Source organism: Cajanus cajan, chromosome 9, assembly GCF_000230855.2.
Source record: "Cajanus cajan strain Asha chromosome 9, NIPB_CcT2T_4, whole genome shotgun sequence".
NCBI lineage: Eukaryota > Viridiplantae > Streptophyta > Magnoliopsida > Fabales > Fabaceae > Cajanus > Cajanus cajan.
In genome coordinates, this window is record NC_138525.1 from 23006168 (window position 1) to 23023373 (window position 17206).

Genomic DNA, 17206 nt, shown 5'->3' on the forward strand with positions numbered 1-17206 from the left:
CTTTACTTAATGCTTATATCGGCTTGATCACCCGTTGTATGAATTTTTGGTTTTTGAATCCAGTTGGAAAACGTTTTTGAAAACCCGAACTGAATCTTGCACCTAATCAATTCTTGTTCTAGGGATAGACTTGATTTGGTTAGTCACATTGTTCAAGTTCTTGTTCTTAATGCGAAGTGTTGAACTCAAAACATAGAGGAATCATGTTTTGAGCTTAATGACTTTAGGATTCAACCTTGAGGAATCTTGTTGGATTACTTAATGAACGTGGAAATAATGGAATTAGAATAGCATTTATTTTAAGAAGATATATGAGTTAGCAAGTGCTTCCGAACCAATCCTTGTTTCTTAATCATTGTCCTTATTACATTTGTTTTATTGTGTTGTTTTAATCTATTTTCACTCATCTGAAATTTGAACATCATTTTCTTATAAATCATTATAGTAAGAATTACTAATCACTCAAATCCCTGAGGACGATCTTTAAATACTACTTCGAAACTTGGTTCACTTGCCAAGTGATAGGTTTGCGAAAATCTTCATCAAGTTTCTGGCGCCGTTGCCGGGGATTTGGTGCTATTTAGTAATTCTTAATCTTGTGATTTTGTAATTGTGTAGATAATCCATTTTGTGAATAGCTACAATATAGAGATATCTGTCTTGTTGTGTTTTGTGGATTCACCTTCCTGTGCAGATTTCTTAAAAATTGTATGAGAGGAAAAACTCCAGCTGAAGAATTGCATTTTGACCCTGAAATTGAAAGAACAGCAAGGAGGAATAATAGCAGAACAAGAAGGCTGAGACAGTTAGAGAGAATCCTAGAACAACAGCAGGATTTTCCAAGTTCTTCTACTTCATCAAATCAACCAATGGCTGAAGACGGAACAGGAAATAATAATGGTGGAAATGGACCAACTAGGCCTCCCAGAAGGACCCTAGGTGATTATGCACAACAACAGGGTCCTAGACATTTCTCTAGCATTGCAGCTCCAAACACTTCTAGAGCCATGGAGATGAAACCTGCCTTCCTTACCTTGGTTAGCTCACAACAATTTGCTGGCCTTGATCATGAAGACCCATACTCACACTTATCAAATTTCTATGAGTTATGTGGAACTATGGGAATTCCTAAGGCTGATGAGGAAGCTGTATATTTGAGGTTGTTTCCATTTTCTTTGACAGGAAAAGCTAAAGTTTGGTTACAATCTCACCCAAATCAAAGTTTGACAAGCTGGGGTGATGTGGAAAATAAGTTTGTGAACCGATTCTATCCTTCATCCAAGTATATTAAGGCCAAGTCAGAAATCACTACTTTCAGGCAAGGTGCAGATGAATCATTATGTGAAGCCTGGGAGAGATTTAAGTCATTGCTCAGAAAATGTCCTAACCATGGGTTTGAAGATATAGCTCAACTTAATTTCTTTGTCAATGGAATCAAACCTGAGGTGAAGATGTTATTGGATGCAGCAGCTGGTGGCACTATGATGACTGTGAGTCCAGAGGAAGCCACTCAAATCATAGAATCTCTGGCATCTTCTGATCACCAAGCAGAGCATGGGAGACATCAATCTCATAAAAGAGGAGTTCTCGATCTTAACACTAATGATGCAATTCTTGCTCAGAGCAAACTGCTGTCTCAACAGATCGAAGCATTGACTAAGCAAATGGCCAAGATTCCGCAACAGCTTCATGCTATTGCTTCTTCTTCAACCCAACAAAATCCTTCCTTAAAATGTGATTTTTGTGGAGGAGATCATCCCAATGGTCACTGTTCAGAAATTCCAAATGAAGAAGAGGTCAACTATGTGGGGAACCAACAACAAGGAGGTAATTTTAATTCCCGTAATTATAACACTAACAATTATATGCAGGGGAATCAAGGTTGGAGAAACAACAACAACAACCAAGGTTATGGATGGAGGAATGAAGCTGGACCATCCAATAGGCCACCACCACAACAACAACAGCAACATCAGCCTGCTTATCCTTCTATGCATGAAAGAACCAGCAAGTTGGAGGATACTCTGAACCAGTTCATGCAGGTGTCTATGAACAATCAGAAGAACACAGAGGCATCTATCAAGAACTTGGAGGTGCAGGTGGGTCAGCTAGCTAAACAATTAGCTGACATGTCTAAAGGCCCATTTTCAGCCAACACCAAGACCAACCCCAAGGAGTATTGCCAAGCCATAACAACAAGAAGTGGAAAGGTGGTAGGTAGTGATGTTGGGGTAAGTGAGAAAAATGAAAAGAAAGAAAATGTTGAATTGAGGGGGGTTGAGGAAGAGATTGAGAAGAATGAGGGAGAAAGCAATAAAAATGAGAGTGTAAATAGTGAGAAAATAAGAGAGAAAATTGAGATTGAGAAGGAGAAAAATAAAAAGAAGGGTAAAGAAGTCAATTCTACTGTTCCTATTAAAGACTTACCTTACCCTCATGCTCCATCTAAGAAAGAAAAGGAAAGACAATTCGCAAGGTTTCTGGACATCATCAAGAAGCTGCAGATTAATATTCCTTTCACTGAAGCCATGGAACAAATGCCCACTTATGCTCGGTTCATGAAGGAATTGTTAACCAAGAAGAGAAGAATTCTTGAAGAGGAGACTGTGGAGCTTGAGGCAGGTTGCAGTGCTATTATACAAAAGTCTCTACCTCAAAAGTCCAGAGACCCAGGCAGTTTCACTCTCCCTGTATCAATTGGTAATCTATCAGTGGGTAAGGCACTTTTAGACCTTGGAGCCAGTATTAATTTGATGCCTTTATCCATGCTGAAGAAGATAGGAGAAGTAGAAGTGAGACCTACAAGAATGACCTTACAGTTGGCAGACAGATCTATTAAGCTTCCATATGGCATAGTGGAAGATATGATAGTAAAGGTTGACAAGTTCATGTTTCCAGTTGATTTTGTGATCATGGACATGGAAGAAGATTCGGAAGTCCCACTAATTCTGGGCAGACCCTTCATGAAGACAGCTAGAGTTATCATAGACATGGATGATGGAAAGCTGAAGGTGAGAGTCCAAGATGAGGAAGTGAGTTTCAATGTATTTGAAACAACGAAGTTTCCAAAAGGCAACAAAGATTGCTTTAGAATTGATGTATTAGATGATGTGTACTTGGAAACTCAAAATGATTTCAAGAGCTCATTGCCACTAGAGAAGGCTTTGCCTATCTCTAATGAAGAATTGGAAAAGGTCATTGGTAAAGCTTGTCATCTTCCAGTGGGATTGGAACATAAAGCATTTTGGGCTTTGAAGGCCTTAAATTATGATTTGAAGGCAGCAGGGGAGAAAAGAAAGCTTCAATTGCATGAATGGGAAGAAAGGAGATTGAAAGCTTATGAGTCTTTTAAGTCCTACAAGCACAAAGCCAAGATATATCATGACAAGAAGATTCTGAATAGGAACTTCCAACCTGGCCAGCAGGTATTATTGTTCAATTCCAGGTTGAAACTCTTCCCTGAGAAGATCAAATCTAAGTGGTCAGGTCTTTTCTCAATTAAATCTGTCAAATCCTATGGAGCCATTGAACTTGAAGATCCTGCCTCTGGAAGGAATTGGCTAGTTAATGGTAAGAGGCTCAAGCATTATTTGGGTGGTGAGGTGGAGAGATCCACTACCAGCACACATTTGAAGGAGCCATGAACAAACAGGATTGTCAAGCTAAAGACATTAAATTAGCATGTTTTTGTTTTAATTTCATTAAGTTACTTAATTTTAGGATAATTGTGCTTGATGATTTACATGTTGTGGAATATGTTTAACATTTCTGGTTTAGTAAGTTTTGTTTGTGTTGTCAGTTAAGATTTTGGATGTCATTTTGTTTATGTGTGTGTGTTTAATATGTTGTGTGTTTATATGTTTTACATATCTTTGTTTATGTGGGGTTTGTAAGTAGTTTAATGATTTGAAGTATGGAGTGAAAGATCTTTGTGCATAGAGAGGTTTGGTTCAATGTTTATTGTGGTGTTATAATGGGTTTTGGCTAAGTACATGTTAAACTTAATATCTAGTATGGAATTTTGTGATGCTTTGAGATTGGGCTGACTGGCAATCCTTGGTTTTTGGGGCATAACTCTGTCTGTGGTTATCCAAATGATACAAAATTTATGTCAATAGAAAGATAAGATAAAATACTATAACTTTTATGAAGAAGCCATTTTCAAATTCCTTCTTCTACCATGTTAAATGTTCTAAAAACCGCAACAGTTTTAACTCACGCTGGCAGCCTGACCCATGTTCACTAAAACAGTCATATCTGGAGTTATAGACCTCCTTTTTGGGTGATTCCAAAACGAATGCAAAGCTAACATCCACAGCTACAACTTTCATGAAGACCACATGACCAAATTCTGTCATATAGAAGCGCCAAATTCCACAGCTAGAGCGCCAGGCTCACAGCCATAGCGCCAACTCGCTGTCTTGGCACAAATGACATACTTAAGTTCCACCGCTCCAGCGCTGGCTTCACAGCCATAGCGCTAAGTCTCTGGAGTTCCTTCTTGAACTCACGAACCCTCACAGCTGAAGCGCCCAAGGTCACAGCTAAGGCGTCATGTTTCTGTTTGGTCCAGTTTTACATGCTAAATCTCACCGCTGTAGCGCCAAGAGTTGTAGCCATAGCGTCAACTCTCTGCCCATTTCTTTAGAACTTCAAATTCTCACCGCTCCAGCGCTGGATTCATGGCCTTAGCGCCAACTTTCTGGAGTTTACTTTGGTTGTTCAAAATCCCAGCGCTGTAGCGCCAGCTCCATGGCCATAGCGCCATCTCTCTGTAAGTGCCATAATACTCAGCGCTCCAGCGCCAGGCTTCACAGCCATAGCGCCAAGTCTCTGGAGCTCCCCTTTGATTTTGAAACTGCACAGCTCAAGCGCCAGAACCCACAGCTAAGGCGCCAACTCTCTGTTTGATAATTTTGTGTCTAAAATTTCACAGCTCCAGCGCCAGTTTCCATGGCCTTAGCGCCAAGTCTCTGGAGATCTCCCTTGAGCTCAAAAATTCCACAGCTGTAGCGTCTCCTCCACAGCTATGGCGCTAAGTTTCTGCCTAAGATCAGTTTGCATATTAAATCTCCAGCTCAAGCGCCAAATTTGCAGCCTTAACGCCAACCCTCTGGAACCATTTTTGGTTTTAAACTCATCCACCGCTGCAGCGGTGGTGCTGGAGCTTGAGCGGTGGGGCGTGGAGTAAGTTTAAACAAAAAGGAGAGGAACAATTTTGAGGTCACATTTTTCTTACATCAAAACCCTCTCTTGGTACATGGATTACAAGAAAAAGCTCTCATCTTTCTCTTCTATTTCCTTGTTGCATGAAGATGGTTGTGAGATCTTAATCTCTTTGAACCTTTCTCATAATCTTTCATCATTTATGAACTTTTTGATTGATTTGGAAGTACACCAATGTGGAATTGCATGAGTTTGGGTGTTTGATTCTTCAATATTGCACATGCATGATCCTTCTCATTTTCTGCCTATTTTGTATTTGAAGAATTTCCTGAATGAGAAAAGTACTTGATTTGAACACAATGAAAGCTTGGAAAAAAGGTGATCACTGAAATGTTTCATTTTGTGAAGAAATGTAAACCTTGCATGGTAAGAATTCACATGCAGTTGTTTTTCTTTCTCATGTACACCACGTGTTTGGTTAAATGCTTGAGTGAATTTGTGTTCTTTAATTCAAGTGTAAAATCATTGTGGTTGGTTAATCATGGGATCTAGTAGGAAATATTTGCTTGTTCATTGGTGGCTTTGTAATAACTTTAGTGCTTCACATGTTAGAATGTTGATTGATCATTCCTTATGCCCCATGAAGAATTGTGATTTATTTGTATGATCAATCTGTGGATTAACTTGGTTGCCAGAATTGGTTGTCAAATTTTTAGATAGTTTGTTCAAAAGGTGGCAATTCAAACGGAAGTTCTAAAGCCACTCATAAAATCCCCGATGCACCATCCCCACCATCACCATCTGAACTGGCCTGGGGACAGTCCTATATTTTCTGGAGGGGGTGGAGATCAAGGTGAACAACTTCATGGTGGGGAGCAGGAGCATGAGCAGGCAATGATAAAGAAAAAGATGATGGAGGGTCATTGTCACCCTCGTTTTGAGGAAGAGAAGTTCCACTTTAATTTTATGCCATTTTAAATTCCAGTCATTTTAAATTCTAGTTATTTTAGGTTCTGTTTTGTTAATTGTTTGAACTATGTGGTAGTTTATATACTTTTTGTGGAAAAAAAAAATGTTTTGGGAAAAATTGAAAATCATTCTTGAAAGGTAGGAAATGAGGTGGCTTTTAGATCAACAAATAGTGAAAACACATCTTTTGATTCACCTTAAAATGGTTTGTTTTGAGACTTGTTTTGAGGTTGCACTCATCCAACTTTGTTTGATCATGAAATTGTGAGTTATTTGATTAGCATGGCATGAAAGATCAATAAATGAACATTTAGCCAAGCTGGTGAGTGAGAGTGACTAAACAATGCATATGTCATATATATTTCCACTTTTGAGAGCCATCATCATAGCATATGTGTTTGCATTGGTTGAATCTTGAATGATTGTTCTTGTGAGAAAGTTTTGGACAGGATCAAGGCATTCCATTATAAATAACTGAAATCTTTTTAAGCCTAGAACCAAACAGCCAGCCAGAATTGAATCTATTCTTCAAAACCTGTTTGAGCTTTAACCTTCAAATCACCTTAAACCTTTCCCAAATGCCAACTCATCACCCTCCAAAACTTTTGAGAGTGAAATGAAAATGAATTGGGAATTAAGTTGGGGTAGTTGGTTAGAGTTGTCAAGTTGAGAGAAAATGGAGAAAGTAAGCCAATGCAATTTGAAGGGAAGAGTCATCTCTCTTTCATGTTTTTCTACTTATAGTCAAGTGTGCTTGTTAGTTTCATCTTACCATTATCCTGTATTCAAAAAAAAAAAAAAAAAAAAAAAAATCAAAACAAATCAAGAGCCAAATAAGCAAGCACCTGTACAAAAAGTCTTAAAAGAGAGAGAGACCTCTTGAAATCTAGGCAAAGAACTTTAAGGAAAGAGGGTGTGTAATTAGAGGAAGATTTTGGGCTGAGAGATTTGGTTGGAGTTGAATATTTAGAGTGAGCAAAGTGGAGTGTTTGGTTCATGTTCATTTTACTCTCTTGAGTTTAAACCCTGTTAATCTGAAAAACCACATTCCTTTGTTAACCAAGCCTCAGTCAACCCTCAACTTTCCAAAAAAGTCCTTGTGATCCTTAATTTCTCTCAAAGAGTAGTACTGAAGAGATGATATCAATGCTTATGTTCATAGAAATGATGAATGGACTTGAGAGAAACACTCACCCTGGAGAGCCATTGTTGAGAGAGTATGTTCAGATATTGGTTTGTAATGTTCATGCTATGATTTGCCTTGCAATTTTTGTGTTTGGGCATGGTTGTTGTTGTGGGCACCTCAGTGAGTAGAAATTGGTTTTTGATGGTGAATTGATTGAGTGTTTACCTATTGTTGATATAGAAGAAATCTTATGGTAGGAAGTAACCTTTTTGGTTTTTGATTGGTATCTTGTTGGGGACCAACAAGAGATTAAGTTGGGGTAGTTGTTGAGTGCATTTTTAGGCTTGTTTTGCACTCAACTTTTGGCACTCTTTTTGGGTAATTAGAGATAATATGTATGTTATTTCACTCTTTTTATTTAAATAATTAAGTTATATTATAAGAGTAGAGGAGTAGTAGCAATTTTAAGGAATTTCCTCATATTTTTGCAGAATTTTTGGCTAGGCAGAAATCCACAGCTATAGCTGTGGATCTGGAGCTCGGGCTGTGAAAATTTGGGGAAAAATTGTGAAGTTCCAGAGACTTGAAGCTATAGCTGTAGATCTGGAGCTCGAGCTGTGAATCTGGAGCTCGAGCTGTGAATCTGGGGCTCGAGCTGTGGAAATCTGGAAAGCTGAAGCTCGAGCTGTGAATCTGGGGCTCGAGCTGTGGAAATCTGGAAAGCTGAAGCTCGAGCTGTGAATCTGGAGCTCGAGCTGTGGAAGTCTGAAAAGGGTCCAGAAAGTTGGAGCTATAGCTGTGAATCTACAGCTGTAGCTGTGGAGATAAAAATCACTTTTCTGCCCCTATTTTAAAGCTGATATAAACAAAGGAAAAGAGAGAAACAGTGGGGTACAAAATTAAGGAAAGAAACAAGAAGCACATGAGCACTCAATTAAAAAGAGAGACAAGGAGCCTTAAATTAAGGAGAAACAAACAAGGAAAAAGGGGAAAATCATTAGTGGAAAAACCACTAATTGAACCAATAATGCAAAAACAGCTGTATATACATTGATTGGAGACTACAGCTGGAAAGGAACTGATTGGGGGCTGCAGCTAGGGAGTCACGTACAGGAGCTCCCAAAAACCTCTGTTTTTCATCTGCAACTTTGTACTCTCTTATGGAATTGGCTGCAGAATTTGTAATGGCCATGAGTGGCTAATTTCATTGAGGATTGGTTGGATGTAACTACTAACTCTTCTCCTTCTTAAATATATGCATTTTAATCTCATTATTTGTGTATGATTCTTTACTTAATGCTTATATCGGCTTGATCACCCGTTGTATGAATTTTTGGTTTTTGAATCCAGTTGGAAAACGTTTTTGAAAACCCGAACTGAATCTTGCACCTAATCAATTCTTGTTCTAGGGATAGACTTGATTTGGTTAGTCACATTGTTCAAGTTCTTGTTCTTAATGCGAAGTGTTGAACTCAAAACATAGAGGAATCATGTTTTGAGCTTAATGACTTTAGGATTCAACCTTGAGGAATCTTGTTGGATTACTTAATGAACGTGGAAATAATGGAATTAGAATAGCATTTATTTTAAGAAGATATATGAGTTAGCAAGTGCTTCCGAACCAATCCTTGTTTCTTAATCATTGTCCTTATTACATTTGTTTTATTGTGTTGTTTTAATCTATTTTCACTCATCTGAAATTTGAACATCATTTTCTTATAAATCATTATAGTAAGAATTACTAATCACTCAAATCCCTGAGGACGATCTTTAAATACTACTTCGAAACTTGGTTCACTTGCCAAGTGATAGGTTTGCGAAAATCTTCATCAACCAAGTCGGCCGATCCTGATATTACCGAGTCGACTGGGTCGACCGCCTTAGATGTACTCGGCTGAGTCATCCACATTGGCTATACTCGGTCGAGTCAGTTACCTTCTGGTATATCCTCCACCACACATCTAGTGACCATGTGCAACCTTGTTTGTCTCATTTTTTCATGGCTTCTCACGGTTCCTCTTCAAAATCAAAATTTGTAGCGACTTTTATCAATGTAACATTGATCCCATATGAAAAGTTGACTATGATAACTAATTACAATACTCGAGCTGCCACTATCCAGTTGTGGTTCCATGGCGAAAGTCATGTTGAACACTAAAACAACTAAGCCAAGGACATTCCCAATTTCTTACCACAAATTGAGCTTTTTGGCAACAAATTAATGACTCTTTATGCAACATCCTACAATTCTCCATTACTCTCTACTTTAGTCACAAGACCAAGCTTATCTTACCTATTAAAAGGTTTATAAGAAGGTCAAGAAAGTTTATTCCAACAATGTCCATCACCTCTATACTGTCATAATTATTTTGATGAATACAAAATTAGAGAACATGGCTATATAGACCTATATTGGTAATCTCAATCATTTAATTGTTGATTATGCTTCTCTCGGGCCATTACTAGTGATGTACAAATTATAGCCAATTCTTTATGGTGCTTACTCTTGTTGGTCTCTCACTTGACCTTAATGTTGTCTATAGTCAATTTTTGTCAAGTTCAATTATTCCTACCTATGACTTGGTAAGTGAATAATTGTTATGTCGCTCTACTCCACATGCTTTGAGCCCTCCTCTATCTCACTTGGTGATTCCTTACCTATTGTCTCCCAATTTCCTAATCATGGTGGATACAATGAGGGTTGCAATGGTCAACGCCTTCCTCATTGTAATTACTACAACATGTATGGCCATGTTAAAGTCCAGTGTTGCACCAAGCTTAAAGAGAAATCAAAGCTTGTGAAAGATGCACAAGTTGCCAATTATACTCTTATACATATGTTATTATTTTCATTATTGAGTATAATGATCTTCTTTAACTTTGAGCAGCCTACTCGCCTCTTATACATGTCATGGTTGCGACTCAATCTATAATCACATAGCCTTTGTTTCTTAGGATTATTCTCTTGGAACTAGATTCTTGACATTAATGTCTCTAATTACATGATTGATAACCATTTTTTTTTATCTCGTTTGTCCTTTTTAGACTTTTTGTCTTCTGTTACTCTCTTATAGACGGCTCTAGATCCTAGTTCATGACATTAGATAAACACATTATGCTCTCAATTACTTTCTCTAAATTTTGTCTTATTTGTCCCTTGTCCATTTAATTTGTTTTCAATTAGCAAATTTACACCGTTGATTACTCTATTTTGCTTGTTAATAACATTGTTCTTGTTCAAGATCGATTTGCCAAAAAAATGATTGTAGTAAGACATAGCATGGAGGATTATATCAACTCTCAATGTCAGTTCCTAGGGTCTCTCATACTTCCCCGCATCTTGCTCATCAATGTCTTGATCATCTTAGCCCAAAAAAATTACATCTTTTGATCCCTAGTTTCTCTACAATTATGTCTACTCAATGTGATTCTTGTTAGCTAGGCAAACATATTCATCATACTTATAGTCTCAATGTCAATAAACATGTTACGCTAACTTTTGCTTTAGTGTAATCTAATATTTGGGGTCCTAGTTATGTTTGTTCAACTTTAGGTTTTTGTCAATACTTACAATCCCCATCTAATCATTATACTTACAAATCTTCATCTCAATAAACATGTTACATCACCTTTTGCTTTAGTGTACTATAATATTTTAGGCTATTAATTGAGTTTGTTCAAACTTAGGTTGTTTTTATGTCATATTTATTGATGAGTTTCCTTATGTACTTAAATATTTTAAATGAAAACATCTTTAAAGGTTTCTTTTGAATGAAATCCATAATTAGTTTGGTGTTTCAATTGAATTTTTGCATGATAATGCTAGCAAATATATGTTTTCCAAGTCTTAGACTTTTCTAACCTTGTAGGGGAATCTTCATGAAATGTCATGCACTCACACACCACAATAGAATGATATTGTTGAATAAAAAAAATCATTACTTGGTTGAAATAAATTGTAGCATCCTCTTTCATTAAAATGTTCCTCTTCATTTATGGGGTGATGCACTTCTTGTTGGGAAAGTAATTCAAGTTTCAAATAAACTAGTGAGTGAAAATTCCAAGAGATATTTCATGGATTTGTAATCTTTAGAATATTAATTACATTTATAGATTCTTATCAATTTGTTTTTAATATCTTTTAGGGGTTTATTTCCTTTTTTTTTAATTAGAAGGATTATAGTATTCAAATTCTTTATTTCAATTCTACTCTCTTTCTTTCTCTCTCTTTATATATATACATACATACATATATATATATATATATATAGAGAGAGAGAGAGAGAGAGAGAGAGAGATGTATATTCAAAGAATAAGTTTATCTAGATTTATTTTGTTTAATAACTCCTATTTTACATAAAATTTCAATAATTTAATTATTGAATTTAAAGTTTTTAATGCATAAATCAAGTATGCAAATTTTTAAAAAATTTGACAATCATTTAATATTTCATTTCATTAATTCAAATCAACATATAAAATGATTTTATGAGTATTTGTCCATTTGAATTAATAAAATGAAATATCATAATTTGGACTAGTTAATTAGTCATCCGTGATCTCTACCTCCTTGGATTGTGTAGTAGTATAACAATATTATTTTATCAAAAAGTATACATTTATAATTATCTTATTATTATATTTAGCTAAATATTATTATTACAGTATAATTATATAAGTTTCAGCTTCACTATGTTTGAGACAATTAACGGTAAATATATATCGAGAAAAGAGAATTAATATATTAGAAAATAATTTGACCTTTAAATGTTAAAATTTTAGAGAAAAATGTGTTTTTGCATATTAAACCTATTTTCCGCATAACATGTACAATTCTCTAAAATGCAGTCGCATTTTCAGTTAATACGTACCTCAATTAGCATTTTCGTTCCTTTTATATTACTTTGGCAGCTACTACTTAGTAAAAGATTACTATTATATACCAAATTAATTCTTACTGTTAGTCATAATATTTATTTTTATCAAACTTATTAATAATTTTTATTTTCTCTGTCTTTTAATTTTTCAAAGTTTTATTTGTGAACAAGAGAATGTTATAATCTACATAATTATATTTATAACTAATAAAAAATAAAATATCCTTTTACACTCACAAAAGAAAATGTTGTCTCCGTACATTGCACGGGGAACACTAGTTAGAAGTTCAAATAATGATTTCTGAGAGAAAATAAAAGCGTTGGATCGATTCTGGTTCTTCTACGGATAATTTTTTTGCTATTGATGACTCAAGCGATCTCATCATTCCCTCTTGAGAACTAAACTAACTGCATAATGATTTCACAATCACAAAATAGAGAGATAGAAAACAATGTTTAAAAATCAATACTAAGCTGATTTGGCATGGATTGTTTGTTGATATATATCACCTTGCACATGGAAGAGTGCTCAAAAGGGCTTTTAAGTGTCTATTTTCTCATTTATAAATTGGCAAAGTGTGCATATATCATTAAAGTCTCACTTGAGAGTCAAGTTGAATCATACCTACTAAATATAAGAAAGCTTTTGGTAGAAACATTAAAAGTGAACACGGTAGGATTTTTATTTTATTTCTGAGTTTAGTTTGGTAGAAATTGTTGGGAATATGAGGGAAGAGGGAAGTTAAATATAGGAGAGAACTTCATCAATCGGTTATTAGAAAACAACACAAGTGACTTGATGTTACATTTTAATATAAAATTATATTAGATTTATGAGTCTTTCTTATTTATATGTTATTTAATGTATCTAATTTCATTTAATGTGAGACTTTCATTTACACTTGTATATCAACAATTTTTCCTTCAAGCACATAGTATACTCCTATCAACCACATCTTAAACCAAAACCTTAATGTTTCAAGTTTATGAGCCTAAGCGTGAGTCATTTGATCAAATCATTAATTAGTTTTGATATCAAATATTATAGAAACACATGAGTGGGATAAACTAGGGAGAACTCCATTGCTAAATTATCAAATCACACATGTAAATTAAATACCACGTCTTAACTCAATACGGTAATACATAAGGTTTATTGTTCTTTTTCATTTGTATGTTATTTAACATTTTTAACTCTATATCTTATATGAGACTCTCATTCACATGATTACACCAACAAAAACATATTTTACTTTTGTTTCATTTCATTTTTTCTCCTTTTTGTCTGCATATCAAAAGCTAAGCAATGTGAAATACATTTAACCATTGGTTGTATATGTGGTCCAATAATCAATTGAACCTACAAGAACGTGAAAGATAATATTATTAACAAAATTGAGGTCTCTCTTTGGCTCTTTTGAAGTTCAAAAGGACTGATCACCAAAAAAGAGCTGACATGAGATCAATATTGGGTCTGTGGTCACTGAATGGAATGTCTTTCATTTTAAACAAGAGGATATCTAATCGTGTCCCTTGATATATTAATTGATTTTAATCTATTGAATGTTACCACCTAATGCTCATGCGTGAGAATCCTTCACATCCACGCATAAAGTACATATACAGAGATGTACAAAGAATGTAATTTGCATTAATGTTTGTTTAATATATGATACATTCATGTGTAATATATTGATGTACATATATATATATTGGGATGTTGAATGACATGATGCAACAAAGTTTTACATAATTAAAATAAGAAGAAATGAACATAAACACACACAAAGTCTCAATTAATATCCATGAGAACTTTAGGTGATGATAAAAAAATGAGTTGAAATTCAAAGTTAATAATATCATAATATTATAGAAATATGTGTGAATTTCTGATGCACAACGATAACATAAAATATATTTTTTTTAAAAATATATTTATACAAAACAACCCACCAAATGATATACATGGGGAATAAATTCTTACATTGAATTAGGGCATAGTTTGATTAATTTAGATTTAAGAATCATGAGAGTTTCAACTTAAAGTGAGAATGAAAACTTACTCCTCTAGCTTGGCATCTTCGTGAAATAGTAAGGATATTATAATGCATGATGAGAATATAACTATATAATAGCATTATTCATATATGGAGGTTTTTGATCGTGAGAATCATACATTAAAGAATTATATATTTTCATAGTCGGTTTAGGCATCAAAACCGTACGCTTTGATTCGACCCTTTTGGACTTGGTGAATAAAAAACGTGGTCAAGATATTATTACTTAAGAGTTCATGTAACGACTCCATTTTGTAGTTTCGCAGTAAACAAGATTTCCTTATTCTCCCCCTTTTTTATTATTTTATTTTTATTCTTTTAGATATCTTTTGAATTCGAGTAAATATACTAGCTTTTTTTTTTCTTTAATTCCGCTATAACAAATTTTTTATGAACTTTGTAATATTCAAATATTTCATTTTTTGTTTAACTTTCAATTTTCATTACTTTTTTTTTGAGGGGTCAATTTTCATTACTAAAATACTTACATGGCTAACGAAACTTTATTAATTAGTAGATAGACACAAGGCAATACTAGATTGAACTTCATTAGTCACATGTAAGGTTTTTGTCATATTTTCTTTTAGCCTGCTACGAGTACTTCACATCCAATTGGATCAGAGATAAATATTTCTATTTGCAATACTATAACTGATGTTGATTCAAAAGATTTTTTTATCAAAAGATTTTTGCATATAATAGAGATTAAATCCGAGATTTTATGCTAAATAAATCATCTCAGAATACAAAATACTTAACTATACTTTGTCAATTCATTAATTGTAATCCATTAATTATAAGAAGAGTAATATGAATGACTGATAAACAGAAATAGATATTACACGCTTCATAAACAGAATTCTTTAAAAGGATCTAAACGAAAAACAATATATTGCATAACTAAAATTATGTTCGAACCATTAATTTTTAATTCAGCCAAATTCTTTCAAAGTATGACAAACTTAAAATGAGATTTACCTATTTTTTTAATGACAACACAATTGTATAAAACCTAAAACTACATGTATATTACTCAAAATTTTCACCAATACGAGGTCACTATATATAAGGAAAAATTATTAGGTAATTTGGAATATCATGTGTCAATAGTCCTTGTCATATTTACATGATATAAATTTCTTCTATCCCATAAGTGTTGTATAAGAAAAAAACAATAAATGATTATTTTATCTTTTTATGTAATATAAATTATCTCTTTTTTATTTATATTCTTAATATATAATACTAACTCGAGTCATTTTTTGTAAAAGAAAAAATTATAATATAAAATATATTATCACTTGTTTCTTCTAAAAAAGATCGAAGATAATATTAATGTTGTTGTGCTGTATTGTCTATTAAAAAAATTAATAATAGAATTAATTTTATAAAATTATTATTCTCTTTTATTTTATTTATTATCTTTTTTTTTTAATTTACATGTATAAAATAATTTAGTACGACACTCATTATGAAACAAGTGAAACATTTTAAGTTTTTTAATTTACCATAAAATATAATACTAGTAACATTTGATTACTTGTCAAATGCTACGAATTAGTTAGGAACCATTTTTTTTTTATCAGAAAAAGATAAATTATCATATGTACATATTATTGAAGACTGACTAATAATTTCTCTACACTAGGGCAATTGGGATTTATCTCATGCATGCATGATATACCTAGCTAGAATATAACTTCCTTGTACTTTAATGCATGTCAATTGTGAATATGAGGTCCAAGCGAGTATACTAAAGAAGCAAAGGATTACATTACAAGGCCTGGAGCCTCAATAATGTGAATATATTATATAAATTATTGGAAGCAAGCAGTGGGAAAAGAAGGGTTGGCGTTTGAGAGTAAAGAAATAATAGGGAAAGAAAAGAAAGTGTAAAGGTAAACACCTTGAAATGAGGGAAATGCTGGTAAAGCAAGAGACAAGAAGACAAGGCCTGGGCTTGAAATTCACGCATGCTTTGCCTACTAACAGCAACTTCCCTACTCACCACACCCTAACCCTCTCTATCTCAGACACGCCAACCCAACACGGCTAGCTTCAGCCCCACATCGCTTTGCTTTCTTTTCACCCTCAAACAAAGTTTAGTTCCCTTTTTCTTTAATGTCGTCATTGCCTACCTTTGTTAATTGCCATTGTTTTCTGTGACCTTTATCAATGTTTGTGTATGTACAGATTATAGAACCTCTGTCTGTCATATTGCAACGAACTATTTTGTTTTGTACAAAATTACTGGTTTTCACCCAGTAATATAGATGTAGTGCTTGTGTTGTGTTGTTGTTGTTGTTGTTTTTTTTTTTTTTTTTTATGACAATCCTTTAGGTTTATCGCTAAGAGTGACATATTTCAATATTGGTAAAAAAATATCCCACATAAAAATCAGCCACTTTCTTCATTGGTACCAATGATAGTGTATGATAAATCAAACAATGTAGAATGGCCAAAATAACCGAGGTTTATTGTAGTATAGTGTTTGTAGCTTAATAGGTGCATTTGGTTACTTAATTTAAGTCTAATTTGAATAAGCTGTTAGCTTATGAGAATTTTTTTAAGTGTTTAGTTCTTAACTTAAAAAAATGAAGCAATTTAGGTTGATATATATTAAATGAGGGGCACTTTGAAATAAATGAGGCGTTCTTGATTTTAATTATTTATGAGATAAATTTGATTCTAATTATGTACAGTGTTGCTATAGATACCTAGAGAAATCTATATATGACTTTTGGTTCAATTGTTTTTTGGTTCAGTAGTTAAATGATCAGTTTGGATACATTAAAACAGAGAGTTTAATGAGTTCTATAGAATATTTTCTCATTTTTCTTTTATATCCATTGTATTTTCTCTTTCAATTAGTAATTATCAAATGCTCAAACTTAAGTTTAATTAGACACTTGTCATTTCCATGATAAGTTCCATGTAATAAAGTTAGTCCAAAGTAAGTAGTGTTAAAGTTATCCCAATATGCTTAATTAACATGCCTAGCAATTAAGATT

General features: G+C 33.9%; 1 non-coding gene across 1 annotated transcript; it reads right to left on the reverse strand.

Annotated features, from left to right (window-relative positions):
• Positions 1 to 1290: 1290 nt before the first annotated feature.
• LOC145952224 (small nucleolar RNA R71) lies at positions 1291 to 1396 on the reverse strand. Its single transcript, XR_014429903.1, has one exon. It is a non-coding gene; the product is annotated as a small nucleolar RNA R71 (small nucleolar RNA).
• Positions 1397 to 17206: the final 15810 nt, after the last annotated feature.